This window comes from Pinus tabuliformis, chromosome 2_2 (assembly GCF_031772625.1).
Source record: "Pinus tabuliformis cultivar Carrire ecotype Pingquan chromosome 2_2, CPIR1, whole genome shotgun sequence".
NCBI classification, from domain to species: Eukaryota; Viridiplantae; Streptophyta; class Pinopsida; order Pinales; family Pinaceae; genus Pinus; species Pinus tabuliformis.
In genome coordinates this window covers 424,185,815-424,205,002 of record NC_142300.1, presented here as the reverse complement: position 1 = coordinate 424,205,002, position 19,188 = coordinate 424,185,815, and positions in this window count along the sequence as shown.

Sequence of the window (19,188 nt, the reverse complement as noted above, 5' to 3'; positions counted from 1 at the left end):
ACATTGGAGTAGGTGTTCAATTAAGTCATCCTCATCTTGTTGTCCTTCTCCTACGGTTGCTTCCAAAGCATAAATTTGGGTTGAATAAGCCTCATCTTCTTCCTCTTCCTCCAACCATAAAGGTAAATCATGCTCTAGAGAAGGTTGAGCAGGAGGGTATAGGACTAAATGTTTGGACATATGCCCATTCTTGATGGTCATATTCCTAGCTCTGTAGCTAATTTAAGCATCAGCTGTGTCCAACCATGGCCTCCCAAGGATGAGAGGGTAACCAGTAAGCTTAGCCTTAGGGTGGATAACTAGAAAATCTATAGGTTATTTCGAGGAGTCATTGGAGACCATCACGTCCTCCACAATTCCCTTAGGGGTGACTACGGAATGGTCTGCAAGTTGCATAATTGTTGTGGTTTTCCTCAATGACCCTTAGAGGTTGAGCTTGAGCATGGTGTCCTTGGTCATCACATTAATGACAACCCCCAAATCAATCAGAGTGTATGTGACAATGGTTCCATTAGTGTGCACTTCTACTACAAGGTTTCTAGGGTCCAAATATTTTGGACATATTACCTGCCCCAACATTAAGTCAGACAGCTGCCCAATGACATTAATGGTAGGGGCATCCCTTTTTCTTATTCCTAGATTCTTGAATAACTTCTCCTTAATCAACTTATTGTAAATGGGAACATCTTTTATTTCCTAGAGAAGGGGGATCTTTAGAGTGGTTGGGCTAATATCTCAGGAAAGGATGGATTTACTTTAAGGTTGTTTTCCTCTCTTTCTTCCTCAACCTCCCTATGTGGAGAGGGAGGTTGGTTATATGGGAGAATTCTCCCAAATCTTAGGTTAATCTCCTAGATTTCTATAGCATAAGCTGGGTATGATGTCTCCCCACTGTATACTTGTTGAGCCTGCCTATTTTTTGGGTTCAGATTTTGCTGGGTAGGCATCTGGGGTTGCTTAGGTGGAGCAGAGTGTAGGAGTTGTGGTTGGGTAGGTGGTGGAGGCAACAGAGCTGGAGCATTGCTATATTGGGGCCTCCAACCCTGGTGTAGGGTATTCCACTGAGGTTGTGGCTAAACATAAGGTTGAAATGATTGGTTGGCTAGTTGGGAATGATATTGAGATGCATAGGACAATGGAGGGGGTGTAGACTAGGAAGGATGAACAGGGGGTCCCCAAGAAGGTATAGTTGTGGTTTGGTTGGGGTTGTAATATGCCTAGGATGACCCTTGCATACCCTGTTGGTATGGTCTAGGCCCAGGAGGTCTCCTTTGGTTGATGTAACAAAGTTGCTCAGTGACCCCTTCAGCTCCTTGATATACAACTTTGAGTCTAGGTAAATGAGGTCACTGTTTGTGGAGTAGTTTTATTTATAGACTGAGCAAATCTCAATGCAGTTAAATGGACATTTGTTCTTAGGATGCCTCCTGGTGCATCTAGGACAAAATATGGCCAAGAATCTCTCTGCCTCCTCTTGCTTCCTTTTGATGTTCATGGTGTCCAATTGCAAGGAAGGGTTTACAGCACCTCACTTTTGAAATCTTCCAACATATTTCCAATTTCACCATTGATGGATGAGTTGGAAGATGATGTACTGGCCATAAGTTGACTACTCCTATCCATTTTCTTGGCTACCCTAGAATGGTTTCTAAAGACAATATTGATATCCTCATAGGGTAATTGGTAGATAACTCCTCCTACTAACAGATGTAAGGTATCCAGAAGATCTTCCTTTACTCCTCTAGGCAGGAGTAGCTTTAGTGACTCAAGGTGAAGTGTGCACCCGGCCCTTTTGTAACTGAGCTGGAATCTTTCTTCATAGTCTTCTAAGGATTCATCCTGGCCCATGGTCATCCTAAAAATATCTTATTTAGTATCCTTTTACCTACAGTAGTCCATACATTTGTTGTTAAAATCCTGCTGCATTTGAGCCCAAATTGTGATGCTATCTCCAGGTAAACCCATGAACCAACGCAATGCTGCATCCTTGAGGGTAGATGGAAACAGTTTTAACTTTTTCTCATCATCTATATAGTGATAGGTTCAACATATAACAACAAACTCAAATAGGAAAGTGTCAGGGTCCTCTGTGGTCAAGCCATGGAAATGAGGTAGGGAAGAAGGGCTTATATTCTTCATCTTAGTGTCCCCATTGGTTTCCCTGATGGGGAAGGCACCCTCAACTCTCTCTCTATCCCCTCTGTCATTTCGGTTTTCAGCCATTGGTTCAGTAGGAATGGGTTCTTTTTCTTCTTCTTCCCCTATAGGTTCTTCAAATATGTTAGTTTTCTCACCTAAGGGTTCCTCCAGTTCACAGCCACCGAAGAAGAGAGAAGGTTGGTTGTTGGATCCAATGGGGGTATTTGGCTACAATTTTCCTAAATTGTCCCTACTCCTATGAGGAATGAAGGAAATGCTTTTGGGTTGGTTTTTGGAAGATTTTTAGCAAGAAAGTGCTTTGTAGAAATGAAATTACTTATTGAATGGAAACTACTAACAGAAAGAAACTACTTGCTAAATTGAAATTCTACTTGTAGAATGGAAAAGAAAGTAGAATGAAATTGCTGATTGAATGAAAACTACTGACAGAATGGAAAGGAAAACAGATAATTCAAAATGAAAGAAAGGAATCTACTAGAATACTTTTGGAGAAATAAACTAATGGAAGAAATTTGAAGACTAGAAATAGAAAAAAAGAAAGTAGACTATAAATAGAAGAAAAGAAAGAAATAGTCAAATTCTACTTTGACACCTCCCCGGCAACGGCGCCAAAAAGTGATGAGCGCCCGTATTGTAGCAAGGATGTTGCAACTCCTAGGCTCCTAGCTTTACTTATCAACCTGAGGTTCGTACAAACTTGGAGGTGACAGTGCTATGTGCACAAGTAGAAGTGAAGGTCCTGCCTATTGTCACTTGTCTGTTGCCACTTGTTCATCTAGCAAGAGACCCCAAGGGTTCCAAGATAGACTTCGATAGAGTCAGTAGAAGTTTGACTCTTTGATGGAAAAAAGGAAAAATCTATTCTAAGAGAGCTACTCTACTACAGTAATGATGAAAACAACATGTAATGCTAAATCACACCATATCCTAATTAACCATTTAAACAGCTAAACTAAGAAGAATTGTTAAATCAACACTAACCCAATTTGGCTATCTAAGTTATAGAAGTAAAGAGCATCAAACCAAACTAATGTGTAAGAAAGGAAACTAAACTAAGAATGTTTTCGTGTTTTTTGTGTTTTGGTAAAATCAAGCATGCAAGGAGTCAAGCGAAAGAGCAAGTGAAGATCAAAATTAGTGAAAGGAGGATGTAACGAAGCAGAAGTTCATACGAACCATTGGATCGATCTGGAACGGTATTAGTGGGAGATGAGTGGGGGAGATCTTATCACAGAAGATTACGTGAATAGATGGATGGATAAGACTGATGGAAGATGAATGGTGGAGATCTTATCGCAGGATGTTTAAGTCAAGAAATAAACGAACTAGACTAATTATAAGATGAATGACGGAGATCTTATCACGGAAGGTTTAAGTCAAGAGATGAATGAACAAGACTAATCAGAAGATGAATGGAAGAGATCCTATCGCGGAAGGTTAAGTCAAGTGATGGACAAATAGGTTTAACGAAACATGAACGACAGAGATCTTATCGCATAGGTTAAGTGAAACGATGGCCGAACAGGATTAAGTCACATGGTGATAGAAGGAAAGAAAACATGCAGAATGATGGAGTGGGTTTCTATAGACAGTAAGTGGTTTCTCACTCGCCCTCAAGGCTGTAAGTGGAATTCCAAAATTTTCCGTGACTAGCTTAACTGGGTGACACGAAGCATGAGAAAACTACTTTTCTCGCATGCTCTTGGGAGGATATCGGTTGTGTAAGAATCTGTGCGAGATTGTGCGATAGTTGTTGGATCAGGCAGGGTTGATCAACGGTGGAGATCGGCTAAGCTGGTTGGCAATCAGGTGATGTGATAGCCATTGGATCAAGGGTGCACAGATCAACAGTGGAGATTTGGAGTGCATAAGGTAGGTGGAAGAATTCACGATAGCCATTGGATCAAGCTAGATAGATTGACGATGGAGATCTGAAGAGCATAAATTCAAGCTTTCAAATGAATCGAACAATGATTTGTCAGGTTTGTTGTGGATCGAACAGTAAGGAGATCTACGGGTATAATCCGCTTAAGGCATGATTTATTGGCTTATGCTTAAGTATTTCTTGTTGAAGGAAATGTGGATATGAATGAGATCTATTATAGAAAGAGAGTGATTGAATATGATAACGATGAAATGAACCAAGTATTTAATCAAGACAACAAACTCCAAAGCTCATGTGATAACTAGAAATCTGAAACGCAACCAATCTACTCTACATTGTTGTAATGAAAATGTAGCTACTTAAGAAAATGAACGATTAAACCATAGATCTACACTATCATACATGTAAAATAAAGAGGAGACTTAGCTGCTAGGGTTGGCCCTAACCCAAGAGCTTCAACCCTCCGAGTTAGCTCAGTGCTGGCTCAAAACAAAACTCATTCTTATTATCAAAACAATGGATTACATAAAAAATTGTCACAAGTCTTGCAGCTTGAAAATAAAGTAAAGTTTTACAATCAAAAGTCCAAATAAAAGTCCAATCCTACTGAGGTCCTAAGCCTCTCTACTTATATGAGTGAAGTCGCCAACAACTTCCTTAAAATTAGGGAGGCTTAGCTCCCAAACTAGAGATAAACTGGTGCTTTGACTTCCACTTGCTCGGTTTCCTTCTAGTCCTCATGATTTGGTTGGTTGCACTCCGAGATAATGGAGGAATATTTGAATGTAGGGGGTAGTAAATGAGGAGGATTTCCCTCCTATAATTCCTCTCCCTTTTCCCATTCGAGTTTTGACCAATATCTTTGCTAAAATTCCTTGCTTTTATCCTTTAATCCTGCATTACATGCACATTAGACCACAAAGCAAAATATCCAACTCTAACTCATCTCAGAAACAAAATATAATCAAAAGTATGCAATAAGTTGTGAGAATAGTTGGTTTGACTAAGCTAGGAGGTGAATTAAGGCCCATATAATTACCCAATGATGAGGCTCATCACAAGTGAAAGCATATGATCAGCCAAAGAGATGGTGGCAATGGAATGAAACAACCAAGGCTCATCTAGCATAAATTAGCAGATAAAAACGACAATCACGAGATGTAAATTGGGCATGGGTTCAATTTTACACAAGCTTGAACCATGGAGAACTTTTCTTGGATTCGGTTTCATGTTTACACAGGATTGAAACGAAAAACTAAGCTTGCTATAAGTTCACATGCCCTCAACATAATGACTTAAAAGAGCTACATGACCCCCAAGCTTCATTTCAATCAACTAGTTGGACGTAATGAAGGTTCATTTTTGAGATCTTGGAAAGACTCAACTAGAATTTTACGATATCTTAATCAAAGACTAGATTTGGAAAAGGGACTTGCTTCATTTTTTAATGAGGTTGACATAGTAAAAGAACTATCCTCGATCCCTTGTTTCATTTTTTAACGAGCTTGACACAAGACAAAGAACTATTCTCGCACCCTTTGTTTCATTTTTTAACGAGGTTGACACAAGACCAAGAACTATCCTCATAAATCTGATCATGGACCATACGAGAAGATGGCTCCCAATAGATGGAAGAACCACACTCTAGAATAATACAAGTCATTTGGTACCATAGATAGATCAAGTTCCAATGCCCCAAGTACATAGTGTATTATACCATATGTGTGATCATCAGCAGACATGGATACAGAATGGGTAGCCACATAATTGACCTATGGTGAGGAAGGTACTACTTACAAACAAGAGCTGATAGGGGATGATGGTTTCAAGGGAGGCACATGGTGACCAATGAACAATAATTGATCAATGGTCAGTATTCTCGCTTCATGCAGAAAACAAACCACACAGAAAAGCGAAGAAACAAGAGCTCCCGTGACATAAACATAGTCGCATCGAAGGAGAAGATTGAAATCTAACGGACCTTGGACTACCATAACATCTATATAGATGGTCTAAAAGGCTTACGGGGTCAAAATCATAAGAGCAAAACACATTGGACAAGATTGGGTTCAGGCCCTATTTTTCACTTATAAGCATCGGCACGACTACCCAACTGACAACAAACGCTAAAGGCTGGTCTGCGCGAATGTTCCTTTGCAATTCATGCTGGTTAGTGAAACTGTCAACCAATTAAATATGCTGCCCAAGGGAACTAAGGAAAAATACAAAAAAAATCAAAACAGCGACCAGATCTGCTATTATGAATTTTAGACATAGGCCATTAAGTAGGAAGCAGGAGAAAAGAAACAGAACTAAAGGGAAAACGTGAAACTAGCAAAGTTCTCACGAAATCATGAAATCCAAAACAAACAAAAGATGGGATCTCCCCAGTGGAGTCACCAATTTGTGCTGAAGTAAAATTATAAGTGCAGACATGAATGAATTCCTCTAGTTCGATAATGGGTCTAGCCACAACAAATACACTCTATGAAGATTTCCTTAGGATAGAATCAATCAAGAGGGCCTACCTCTTGGTTGCTTATCCTGCTTGATTTTGTCCTCCCTTTCTTGCTCCAAAAATCTCTCACTTCCTTCTTCAAGTTCCTATAACAAGTAAAGAATAACAACACACAAACATAATAATAGACAAATTGCAATTCAACATACTTAACAAGTCAAGAAGCATCAAGGCACGAAAATGTAATATTACAAAACATGTAGGAAATCAATCGATAGTTGCATATATTAATATGAAAGAGTGATTACAATCATTCATCTTGACGTCGTAGTCTTCCTCTAACAAGACCAGGTTCCCACACACTTCTACTAGCATTCCATGATGGCTTCAAAAAACAATAGTTTAAAGGCTCTTCCCTTTAGACTTCACTCCAAACCAAACACACTTCTCTCTCACATAACTAGATGGTTGCACTTGTCAAATCAAAATAGTATACTCACACTCAGCCAACACTCTAACTATAACTAGTTTGTGCTTGGGAAGAAGGGAGGTTTATATGGGAAATATGGATGGGAGATGGATTCTCTTCTCATGGGAGAAGGACTTATCCCTTGAGGTAGTTCCATCATTATAGGGGAAATGAGGCAAAAATTTCATCCTCCATCCCATCCGGCCAAACCATTTACCAGACTTCTGTTATGAAGCTTCTAGAGCTGGAAGCTTCGGCTCTAATTTTAAAAGCTTTCCATAACAAGACCGACACAACTAGAACACAGCTCAATCGCACTGATCGGTGTGGGGAATAGTGCTAATCTCTGCAAATCAGTGCGGAGACGACAAAGGTCATTAGCGACCGACTTTGTAAACTAGGAAAAACAGAAGTTCCAGTGGAAATGGTGCAAAAGGAAATGATCTTCTCATGAAGAAGGACATAATGGGAGTTTCTTCATGAAGGAAAATCATGCGAGGTTCACTATAGAGGTCCTCTACGATCAAGGAATGGGGAGTACAAGGATAGTGACAAAATGATGCATAACAAGACTACTTCTTACATGACCAGTACATCCAAGGCAAACTTTGGCAGAACATGCAGAGGCTTCTCCACACTGAACATTCAGATGAAAGTGTCGGAAGGTGACGCATACCAATCTGCAATACCTATCAATGCCACCATTGCTTCCATTGACATGTAGGGTGGATCTTGTTTGAATATCATCTTGAACAAAGGGACGAAAAAATGATCAGACGTTCATGTGATTACTCCTTTGAGGCTGCATTTGGAAAACAACTTGAAATATGTGTTCACTGCAGTCTTTGTTGGTGACCATGCCCACTCCAAGCCTGGGAACTCGTGTTAGGCACAAACTGCATCTAGGATGTAGGTGGACATGCAAATCTTTGCATGCATACCTCCAGGTTACTGTCAAGCCTTTGTGACTTACTCGTTCAGCTGATGAGCCAGTATGTCGGACCAGTTACATGGGTTTCCTTCTCTAGCCACTTGGTCCACTGCAACCAGCCAACTCTGTGGGAAGGTTTCTAATGCTAGCCTAAGCTGAATTTACCCATAGTATGCATATAAAATGCATAATCTATTATGTCCCAGGAATTTTAATTTCCTTGCCTTGTCAAACCTTCAATCAAAATTAAGGCTTTTGGTTTCTTAATTAAACCTCATGCGGAAATGTTTCATGTGAATAACCCAAAGTCTAAACATCAATAACTCTTTAATCGAAACCTTATACACCCCTCGTAAACTTTGCTTAATCCTTAATTTGGCACGTATTAACCATACCATCTTAACTCTGGTGTCGACGTAACTCAATGTTAACCACACCATGGTCTGAGACTTGGTTAAACTCGACTTAACCTTTTAATTCATTATTCTTGCTTTATTTCTATTATAACTCTTGTATAATAGAAATATACCATAAACCACTTAACCTTACCTTTTCGTCTTTCCACGACCTTTGCAAATTTACCAATGCTCACCTTATCACGTTTAACCTCCACCGTTGATTTCACTCCACCAGATCAACAACTATCGTGTGATCTCCATTCATCCTACAAAACTCAAACAAATTTAATTTGCATTGTTAAACACATCGGTTCCACTCAGAATATTAACCTGCATGCACTTTTCCGTGTGATTACCATTAAACCTCATGCTTGTTTGCACATGATATGCGTCTGATCACCCTTTCAACAGATAGTCTGACCCCCTTCTGGACTTCAACTAGATTAAATTATCATTGATAACTTCACCGGGTCCGTTTTTCAATTACCACTTACTGTTTAGAGGCCACATGAAAACCACTTTCGCCTACACAAAGCGCTAACGCTTAGGTTTAATCTCCTCCATCCATATTTTAACTCTATGTTACATGACTTAATCTTTGTTGTCCTTCGCACTCGACCTCGTTTGCTGATCTTATAGATCCAACGAATCTTTTGCATCATCAATTCATTTCTTCATCCTTCCCTTTACTTCGGTTTTATGCCATTTCTCAGTGTTCTTCTATGGTTTTAGGTTTCTCCAGGGATTTGGTTTTTGGTTGTTCTGCAACACAACTCCCTCTTGGACTTAACTCTACATACTCTTAATCACTGTCACTCCTAAACTTCCATTTGATACTTTAATTGGATTCAATGATGAAACCATGATCCTTCATACTCCACCTTTTCTTTGTGTTCTTCTCGAACTTCATCTGCATACATACACTATGCAAAATTACACAAATTCATACATAATTCATAACTCCATTAATCAATACACACCACACAATTCAAGAATTGAATTCTTTGTATTGGTAAATAAATATTTACATAAGAGTCTCTCTCTCTCTACGCTGATTTCTAATCGGTGGCCTCCATTTTCCTACCTGCCCATTGGCTTATAGTCAAATCCTCTAACTAAGTAACTAGTAACTCTATAACTAGCTAACCCCTAACTAGCTAACCCTTTATATGCCTTTTAGGCTTACATTTAACAAAAGGATTCTATAACCAATTCCTGGTTTAGATCCATAACTTTCTCAACAAAATCCTAAAATCTTTTCTTTATGCGTAAGGCTCCTCCCTAGTTCCTCAAATCATGAAACCAACTCCTAATCTAAGATTTACAACCGATTCCAAAATCTTTCAACTATCCTAAATCTCTCATGTTTTCCAACATTCGAGAACATTTACAAATATGCCTCACAATACTTAATTAATTCCTATTCTCATTAAAATTACTCAAAAGCCTAAATAATTACATTAATTTAACACTTAGGAAACCAACTTCCTTAACACACAAGAACCCCTATGTCTACTAAAATACAATGGATTTTCTGAGCTAAATGCTCCTGCATCAGACTCGCAAGGTAGAAAACATTCATGATCTCATGATCATGTGTCTTCATATGTTGATAGGAAACCTCCAAGGTCCCAAAATTTAGTTTGTAGTTGTCTGAATGCTCTGCACCTTTGTTGTTGTTATATGTCTGCTATATTTTGTTTCATCTTCCTTTCTTCAATCAGCTTCACATTCTGACTGATCACTCTTCCTGTAGTTTTCAATCTCCATCTAGACAGATTCATCATTAACTGCCATAATTCTTCAATCTCTATCTCCATCATATCCTTGGGCTGGTCCATACTCTACCACTTACTGCTACCTCTTTCTCTTTGTCTCATGTTGTTGCTGTTGTCCACTAACTCTTCAAATTGTTGTTCATTATCCCATCTTTGAAGTTGTTGGATTCTTACTCTTACTACCCTTTTATCCTTATCCTCTTTCATGATTAGCTCTTTATGCATTGAATCCTGACTTTCCAGCATTCTTTCCAACAATTGAACATCTTTGTTCCATGGATTAAACTTTTCCACAGAATCCTTTTCTTCCATCTTTACTTGGCTGCTAATTTGTGCCAAATTCTCTCCAGCATCTGCAACTAAACCTGAACTCACAAAACAATTGTTAAAAAAAATATCATAAGGATTTTGTGCCTCTTCTTCCTTTGGCAACACATCAGTATGCTGCTCTAATTTCTCTTCCTCTATCAGCACATCGATAGGTTGACTCAACTTCCCTAAAGAATTCTCTAAAGAATTCTCTAAAGTACTCTCAAGACTATCAGTTAGTCTCTCCTCCACACCATCAGCTTCAATGATGTCTTTCTACTCTTGTACCCTGTAGTGAACTCCTTCCTCTGCAATCATACTGTCATACTCTAAATTTTCCAGCAATTCAATTTCTCTGTGACACTTCATAAGTACTTCATCATTACTTATGATTCCTACATTTATACACAAATTATTAGTTTGGAAATTACAAGGTTCAACAGTCTCAACTGTTGTTTAACATATCAACTCTTCAGATTGAATTTCATCTCCTTTCACAAGAAATTGTTCCCATGTTGTCACAACTTCAAACATCAATGTATTACTAAATTCTTTTTGCTGCAATAATTCACTGCTTTTCTCATTCAAGAGACATTCTCCATCATTCTTTACTTTAGAGTTTTTATCTTCTGAAAGATACTTTTCCATACTTTTGACAGCTTCAAAAGATTTCTCATCCTCTGCAAAACCTGTAATCACATCAAAATTATTATATTCAAATATACAAGGTTTTACATCCTCCCGCTGATCTGAATTTGCCCAATAGTTTAGAAAACCATCAATAATTCCTTCCTCAACAAAGTAAACTTCTTGTTGTCTTGAATCCTCAAGATTCTTCACAGATCTCTAATCTTCAGCTTCACCCAGTACCTCACCCTATTCTATTTCAGAAATGGAAACTTCCATTTCCAACTCAGCTTCTGTAAGTTTTTCCACCGCCACTTCATTTGCTTTTGTTGTAGCCTTCTCTGTAGCTTATGCCACTTCACTCTGTTGTTTCTCAAGACCCAACCTTGTCTTTGGTTTTCCTTCAGTATCGTTTTTAATACATTGAGTTGTACTTTTAACTCAACAACCTCCTTGTCAATTTCCTCTTAACTCATTCTCTTGCCATTTTCCCTAACATCCTCCTTCACTTTTCTTCTGCTATGGTTTTCGTTAGAACCTCTACCATGACTATTAGTAGTCATCTTCTTCTCCATCTCTATGAGTTCTTCACTCACTCACTATGAGTTGAACAAGTCTTTGCAACAACAAGTCCTCCCTACTGCATGATACCTCACTAAGCTTCTCTCCTTTGAGCTTAGTATTTTGGCATCTGTCTAGTTCTCTCCTCTGGAACATATGAGAACTCCATGCTCTAGACTTCAACTCATCTATAATTTTGAGAACAAAACTGTCCTCTTGTATTTCAAACACAAATGAAATACTAGGTTCTGCCACTCTCTCTCAAAAACCTTTACTGGCTTCCATCATCACTGCTCTTCAGGCTGAGATCTTCTTGCTGAGATTTTTCACTATTTGTTGTTACCTGCATATCAATGATATTTAAACCAAAGATCATTCTAAGCTTTAAAAAGCTTGCTGCTCAGCTTCCTTCTAAGAAAACTTTTGTCTACTCTGTCAAACCTTCATTTGGATTCTTCAAGTTCATTGCCACTTATTTTTCTAGTCTTTCATTCACTTTATTCTTTAGAACATATACAACTTTATTTGTATCTCTGCTTCTATCAATCTTTACTCCGTCTTTAACCTGCAAAAATCAAACCAGAGTTAAATAAAACAATACCTGTATGACTTCACAAGCAGTCTCTATCCACTCTTCACATTTGAGTGAATCTCCATTTTCCTCAAGAAAACAAACATCACTATGCTTTCTTTATGCTTCTGCAATCTCTTCGTAAGAGTATCACTTACTCTCATCTTATTTCACTCCTTCTACTTATCAGATTCAAATAACCTGATCTCCTCTTGCCTGCATACACATATTTAAAACATAACACAAAATTTCCTTATTCTTCTCTGATACCAAATGATGTCATCCTAAGCTGACTTTACCCACAATATGCATATAAAATGCATAATCTATTATGTCCCAGGAATTTTAATTTCTCTGCCTAGTCAAACCTTCAATCGAAATTAAGGATTTTGGCTTCTTAATTAAACCTCATGCGGAAATGTTTCATGTGATTTGTAGAAATTCGCACTATAGATTAACTTGATAATGAAATATACTAAAGCAAAATACTTAATCTACTTCTACAATCAAAGTTGCAGAAGCTTAATCAATTTGAGCAAGATCAAACAGAACACATAAAACAAAGAAGAAGAATCAATAAACAAGAAACACAGAAGAATACTCTTGGGAAAGCCTAAGCTAAAAATCTTGCTATCTATATTATCATACAAGTGGAAATATCTCAGGATTACACAAAGCTTTAGCTCTCACAGCTATCCAGCTCTTAGTACAATCCCTCACTGCTACTCATAGATAGAATAGACAACTCATATGCCTTCTCCTTTGTCCTCCAAGCCTCCTATTTCATTGCGCAGTTTTCCCTGGGTGCACCAGTTGTAATCTTGTGTGACACTGATCTCACACACTGCTCCAACACACTTTAAAAGTGCGCAAATCTCAAGGAATGAATTCCTTCTGTAGGCAAGAGATTTTCTTATAGGAAAATTCTTGCAACTCATAGTACACTGTCCCTACCTTTAATCTCAATTGGGTCTTTGTCTAAACTGACATGCATGAGTTATTTATGAGATAATATTCAATTATCTAGAGTACATTAGTTTCATGCATGCATGCATTAACTTATTGAACTCACAATTAGTTCCTCAAACTATTTGGAACTAATTTAACTAGACTTAACTCAGTTAACTGAGGTAACTAATTACAACTCAAACACAAATCATCCTTATCTTCTTAATTAAGGGATAACTGTTGCATGACTTCACAATGACTTCTAGCTTGAATTTCTCCAACTAATTAACTCAAGATGAATTAATTAATTATTTTTCAAGCAGCAGGTGAGACTAAATTCGAATTTTAATTCTCAATTTTAATTCAAGGACAAACTAAAATTTGAATATTCTTGTTGTCACATTTCAACACTCCCTCTCAACAAGAAAGGGATTATCTGCCACCCCGATCCTGTCTCTATGGAACTCGAATTTACACTTTGACAATTCCTTAGTCAAAATGTCACCATCTTGCAATAAGGTCAAAATATAATGCAACAACATGATCCTCCTCACCACACAGTCTCTGAGATGATGATATCGAATGTCGATATGCTTGGACCTGTCATGAAATACTGGATTCTCAGAGAGTTTGATACAACTCTGATTATCACAATAGATCACAGTTGGATCCATCCTTTGATCAAACAAACCAACTAGAATTTTCCACATCCAAATGGCCTCACATGCTACCTAACTTACAGCCATGTATTCAGCCTCTGTTGAGCTGAGTGCAATCAACCTCTATTTCCTACTATACCAAGAAATTGCAGCTAACCCAAGGTTGAAAATTCCTCCTGATATGCTTTTCCAATCTAATGGACTCCCTGCCTAATCTGCATCTATGAAGCCCTGTAGCTTCACTCCCTCTGTCTGTCTGTACATAATCCATACTGAGATGTGCCTCTGAGGTATCTCAAAACATTCTTAGCTACCTTCCAAAACATCTTAGTAGGCTGAACCATAGCTTGACTCAGCTGGTTCACTGCATAGCACAAATCTAGTCATGTGTTCACTAAGTACATCAGTGAACCCACAAGTTGTCGATACACAGTAGCTTCTACTACCTCTCCTAAAGTAGCATCCTCCTTCCTCCAGTTACCCACTAGAGGAGTCTGCATGGGCTTGCACTTCTCCATGTGGAATCTCTTGAGTATCTCATTGGCATACTTGCCCCGAGATACAAACAACTCCCCATCCTTCTGCCACACTTCCATGCCAAGGAAGTAGTGCATGATACCCATGTCTTTCATCTCGAATTCTCTTGCAAGGTCTTCCTTGCATGACATGATCAAGTGATCATCACCTGTTTATATGAGATCATCAACATAAAGAACAATGATCAACTGCTTACCTTTTACCATGATGTGGTACAGGTTCTCACTTGCTTCACTCTTTGGGAAGCCCAACCCAGTGAAGTAGTTTTCAATCCTGGTGTACCAAGCACGAGGTGCTTGCTTTAGCCTGTACAAGGCTCCCTTGAGTCGGCACACATGCGACTCATGATCGAAGGTCTCAAAACCTTCTGGATACTCTACGTACACCTATTCCTCAATCTTGCCATTGAGGAATGTAGTCTTCATATCCATTTGATGGATCTTCCAACCCATTTGCCCTGATAGTGCCAACATCGATCTGATAGATGAGTACCTTGCTAGAAGAGAAAAAATCTCATCATAGTCAATCCCATCGACCTGCAAGAAACCACGGGAAACAAATCTCACCTTATGTTTCTCCACACTACCATCAGTAGCTTGCTTTACCTTGTAAAGCCAACGGTAACTCACAACTAACTTGTTCTCTGGTCTTGGAACCACATCCCAAACACTATTTCAAACTATGGAGTCATACTCCTCCACTATAGCATCAACCCAAATTGGTTGCTGCACTGCTTCATCAAAGGAAGATGGCTTGGTCTCAACACATTCCCCAACAACGGCCATGTATCCAGTGTACCTATTAGGTGACCTTCTCTGTATGTGCTAAGAAGATGGTTCTCCCACATTCTCTCTCGCATCTAACAACAATTTGTCATCTTCTCTTGTTCTCTTTCGTCCCTCTTTGGAAGACTCTACTTGAGTGGATATCTCCACTTCTGGAACCTCTGCATGTGGCTGCTTCGCATCAGTCTGAGGCTCCTCCTCCTTAGGAACCAAAAGTTCCTCCACATCCTGTAGTTGGAGCTCCCTCTCAAGGGAAACTCACATGGCCTTTTTCTCATCAAACTTGAGATCTCTACGAACCACTGTCCTTCGACTGGTAGGCAAGTACACCCGATAGTTGTGTAGTGTATCAGTGTACCCAACAAGTATTCCCAACTTAGCTATCAGCTCAAGTTTCTTCTAGCCATCCTTGGTCACATGGAAATATACCGATGAGCCAAAGATCCTGAAGTGACCCACATCTGGTCTCTTCCCGGAGAAAGCTTCCTCTGGTGTCTTCATCCCAAGTATGCGATGCGAGCTTCTATTATGCAAATAGACCATTGTGTTTCATGGCTCAACCCACAAATGAAGTGGTAGGCCTTGGTCATGCAACATCACCCAAGTTGCCCCCACAATCATTCTATTCTTCCTCTTGGCCACCTCATTCTGTCATGGGTTATGAGGTGCCATCAAATCCTGTTTAATTCCTTCTGATGTATAGAAGTCCTTAAAGTCTTGAGAGACATACTCTTCATCATTGTCACTTCTCAAGGCCTTGATCTTCTTCCCTGATTCTTTCTCAACCAAAGCTTTGAACTCACAAAACTTTGAGAAGGTTTGATTCTTCTTCTACATGAAATAGATCCAAGATTTATGAGAAAAATCGTTAATGAAAATCACATAATACCTTTGTTTTGCGGTGGATGCTATCGAGAATGGTCCACACAAATCAATATGAACTCGCTCTAAGATGGCTTTAGCTTGGCTATCTCGATCATGAAAGGAAGACTTGACGTACTTTCCCAAGGTACAACCTTTGCATGTGTCCGCTTACTCAAGTTTACCTTTGGGAAGTCTGATAGAGATTTGTTGCATTATCTTCAACGCCCCATGATGCAAGTGGCCCAACCACCTATGCCATAACTTGCCAATGTCTTGGCTTTGCACCAATTCTGCTTTCAAACTCAATGCAGCACAGTAATCTATCTATAGCTTATAGAGATTCTTCATTCGAATCCCAATCCTCTTGGTCTGACTTGTGGCTATGTGTCTCAGGGAATGCCTTTCCTTTACTGAAGACAACATCATAGCCTTTGTCCTCCAACATTGCGACTGATACCAAGTTCTTCTTCAGTCCAGGCACATACTTTACATCAGTCAGGGTGACAGGAGCTCCATGCTCCCTCTAAAAAGAAACAGTGCCTTCTCTTGAAACATAGTACTTTCCATCATCACCCATTTCTATGTGCATCTTGAGGTCTTTCTCCTCCAAGGTACTGAATAACCTTTTATCGTCAGTCATGTGGAATGAGGCTCCACTATCCAGATACCAAACAAAACCCACCATCAATGAAACCATATATGCGATGAGGGTAAAATCCAATTCAAACTAAGAGGCCAATGCCTCACCTTCTGATCCTTTTGAGGATCCCTTCTTGGATTTCTTCAATGGAAAATTAGTTGCATAATGGCCCACCTCATGACAATTAAAGCATCTCACTTTAGATTTGTCAATCTTCTTCCCACCATGAGAAGAATTTGATTTGGAATGGGAGACCTTCCCTTTCCATTCCCTTTCCTTACTTTCTAAGGCTAGATTTTCGTCATCATCATGCTTAGATGAAGAACCATCTGTAGTGCTCCTCTTGATCTCCTCCTGCATCAGATCCGACCACAATTGTTCCCAATATGACAGTTTCTCTCTTCCATTCACTGAGTCTTGGTAGCTATTCCATCCCTTTGGAAGATTGAGGAGAGAAAGGCTCACCATATCATCACTGACTATTGTTATTCCCACACTACAAAGCTCATATCTGTAGGTGGTGATCTTGTTCCAATATGTAGAAATAGTGTCGCCCTTCTCACACTTGATTTTCCGAAGCTTACCCTTGAGCGCCAGTTTCCTGTGGTCGCTATTGTTCTAATATAGGTCATTCAATGTCTTCCAAATTGAAAATGGAGTCTCCTTCCCATGGAGACTCAAGACAATATGGTCTCAAACTCCCTCCAGAAGAATCCTTCTCGCCTTTGCCACACACTTCTTCCATTCAGCCAATTCTTGTGCATTAGCTGTAGCTGGCTTCGGGATTTCTTGATCAATGAAATCCTTCAAACCATGGTCTTCTAATACTACTTCCACGCGATCCTTCCATGCTATGTAATTCGAGTTGCCATCCAGTGCATACTCGAGTCTCAAGCCATTGAACGCCATTGGTGAACTATGAGGTGTGATAAGAATTCGATTTTGTACCTGCAATCAAGAACTTCAAACTTCGAATTTCCCTTCTCAGTATGCTATTCAAAGCTCTAATCACCTTTGCTCTGATACCATGTAGAAATTCTCACTGTAGATTAACCTCATAATGCAAGATACTAAAGCAAAATACTTAATCTACTTCTATAATCAAACTTAGGAAGCTTAATCAATTTGAGCAAGATCAAACAAAACACATATAACAGAGAAGAATAATCAATACACATGAAACACAGAAGAATACTGTAGGGAATGCCTTAGATAAAAACTCCACTATTTGTATTATCATACAAGTGGAAATATCTCAGGATTACACAAAGCTTTAGCTCTCACAACTATCTAGCTCTTAGTACAATCCCTCACTACTGCTCATAGATAGAATAGACAACTCATATAACTTCTCCTCTGTCCTCCGAGCCTCCTATTTCCTTGCGCAATTTTCCCTTGATGCTCCAGTTGTAAACTTGTGTGACACTGATCTCACACACTACTTCAACACACTGTAAATTGTACAAATCTCAAGGAATGAATTCCTTATGCATGCAAGAGGTTTTCTTATAGGAGAATTCTTGCAACTCATAGTAAAACTGTCCCTACTTTTAATCTCAACTGGGTCTTTGTTTGAACTGACATGCATGAGTTATTTATGAGATAATATTCATAGTTTCATGCATGCATGCATTAACTGACTGAACTCACAATTAACTCACAATTAGTTCCTCAAATTGTTTGGAACTAATTTAACTGGACTTAACTTAGTTAACTGAGCTAACTAATTACAACTCAAATACAACTCATCCTTATCTCCTTAATTAAGGGATAACTTCCTTAATTTAAGTGATAGCTGTTGCATGACTTCACAAAGACTTCTAGCTTGAATTTCTCCAACTAATTAACTCAAGCTAAATTAATTAATTATTTTTCAAGCAGCGGGTGAGACTAAATTCAAATTTTAATTCTCAATTTTAATTCAAGGACAAATTAAAATTGGAATATTCTTGTTGCCACATCTCAACATGATTAACCCAAAGTGTAAACTTTAATAACTCTTTAATCAGAACCTTATACACTGTTCCTAAACTTTTCTTAATCCTTAATCCCACAAGTATTAACCATACCCTCTTAACTCTAGTCTCAGCTTAACTCAATGTTAATGACACCATGGTCTCAGACTTGGTTAAACTCGACTTAACCTTTTAATACATTAATCTCGCTTTATTTCTATTATAACTCTCCTATAATAGAAATATACCATAAACCACTTAACCTTACCTTTCCGCCTTTCCACGACCTTTGCACATTTACTGATGCTCACCTTTTCACATTCAACCTCCACCATTCATTTCACTCAACCAAATCAATGGCTATATCGTGATCTCCCTTTCATCATACGGAACTCAAACAAATTTAATTTGCATTGATAAACACATTGTTACGCTCAGAATATTAACCTGCGTGCACTTTTCTGCATGATTACCATTTGACCCATCAACCCGTGGATGGTCCTGATCACCAGAAGTCAATGAAGATTTAACCCCGCTATATAAACTCTCATCAGGTCCAATTTCCAAATTAAACCTTGTGCTTGTTTTCACGTGATATGCGTCGGATCACCCTTTCAACGGATGGTCTGATCCCCTATGGACTTCAACTGGAT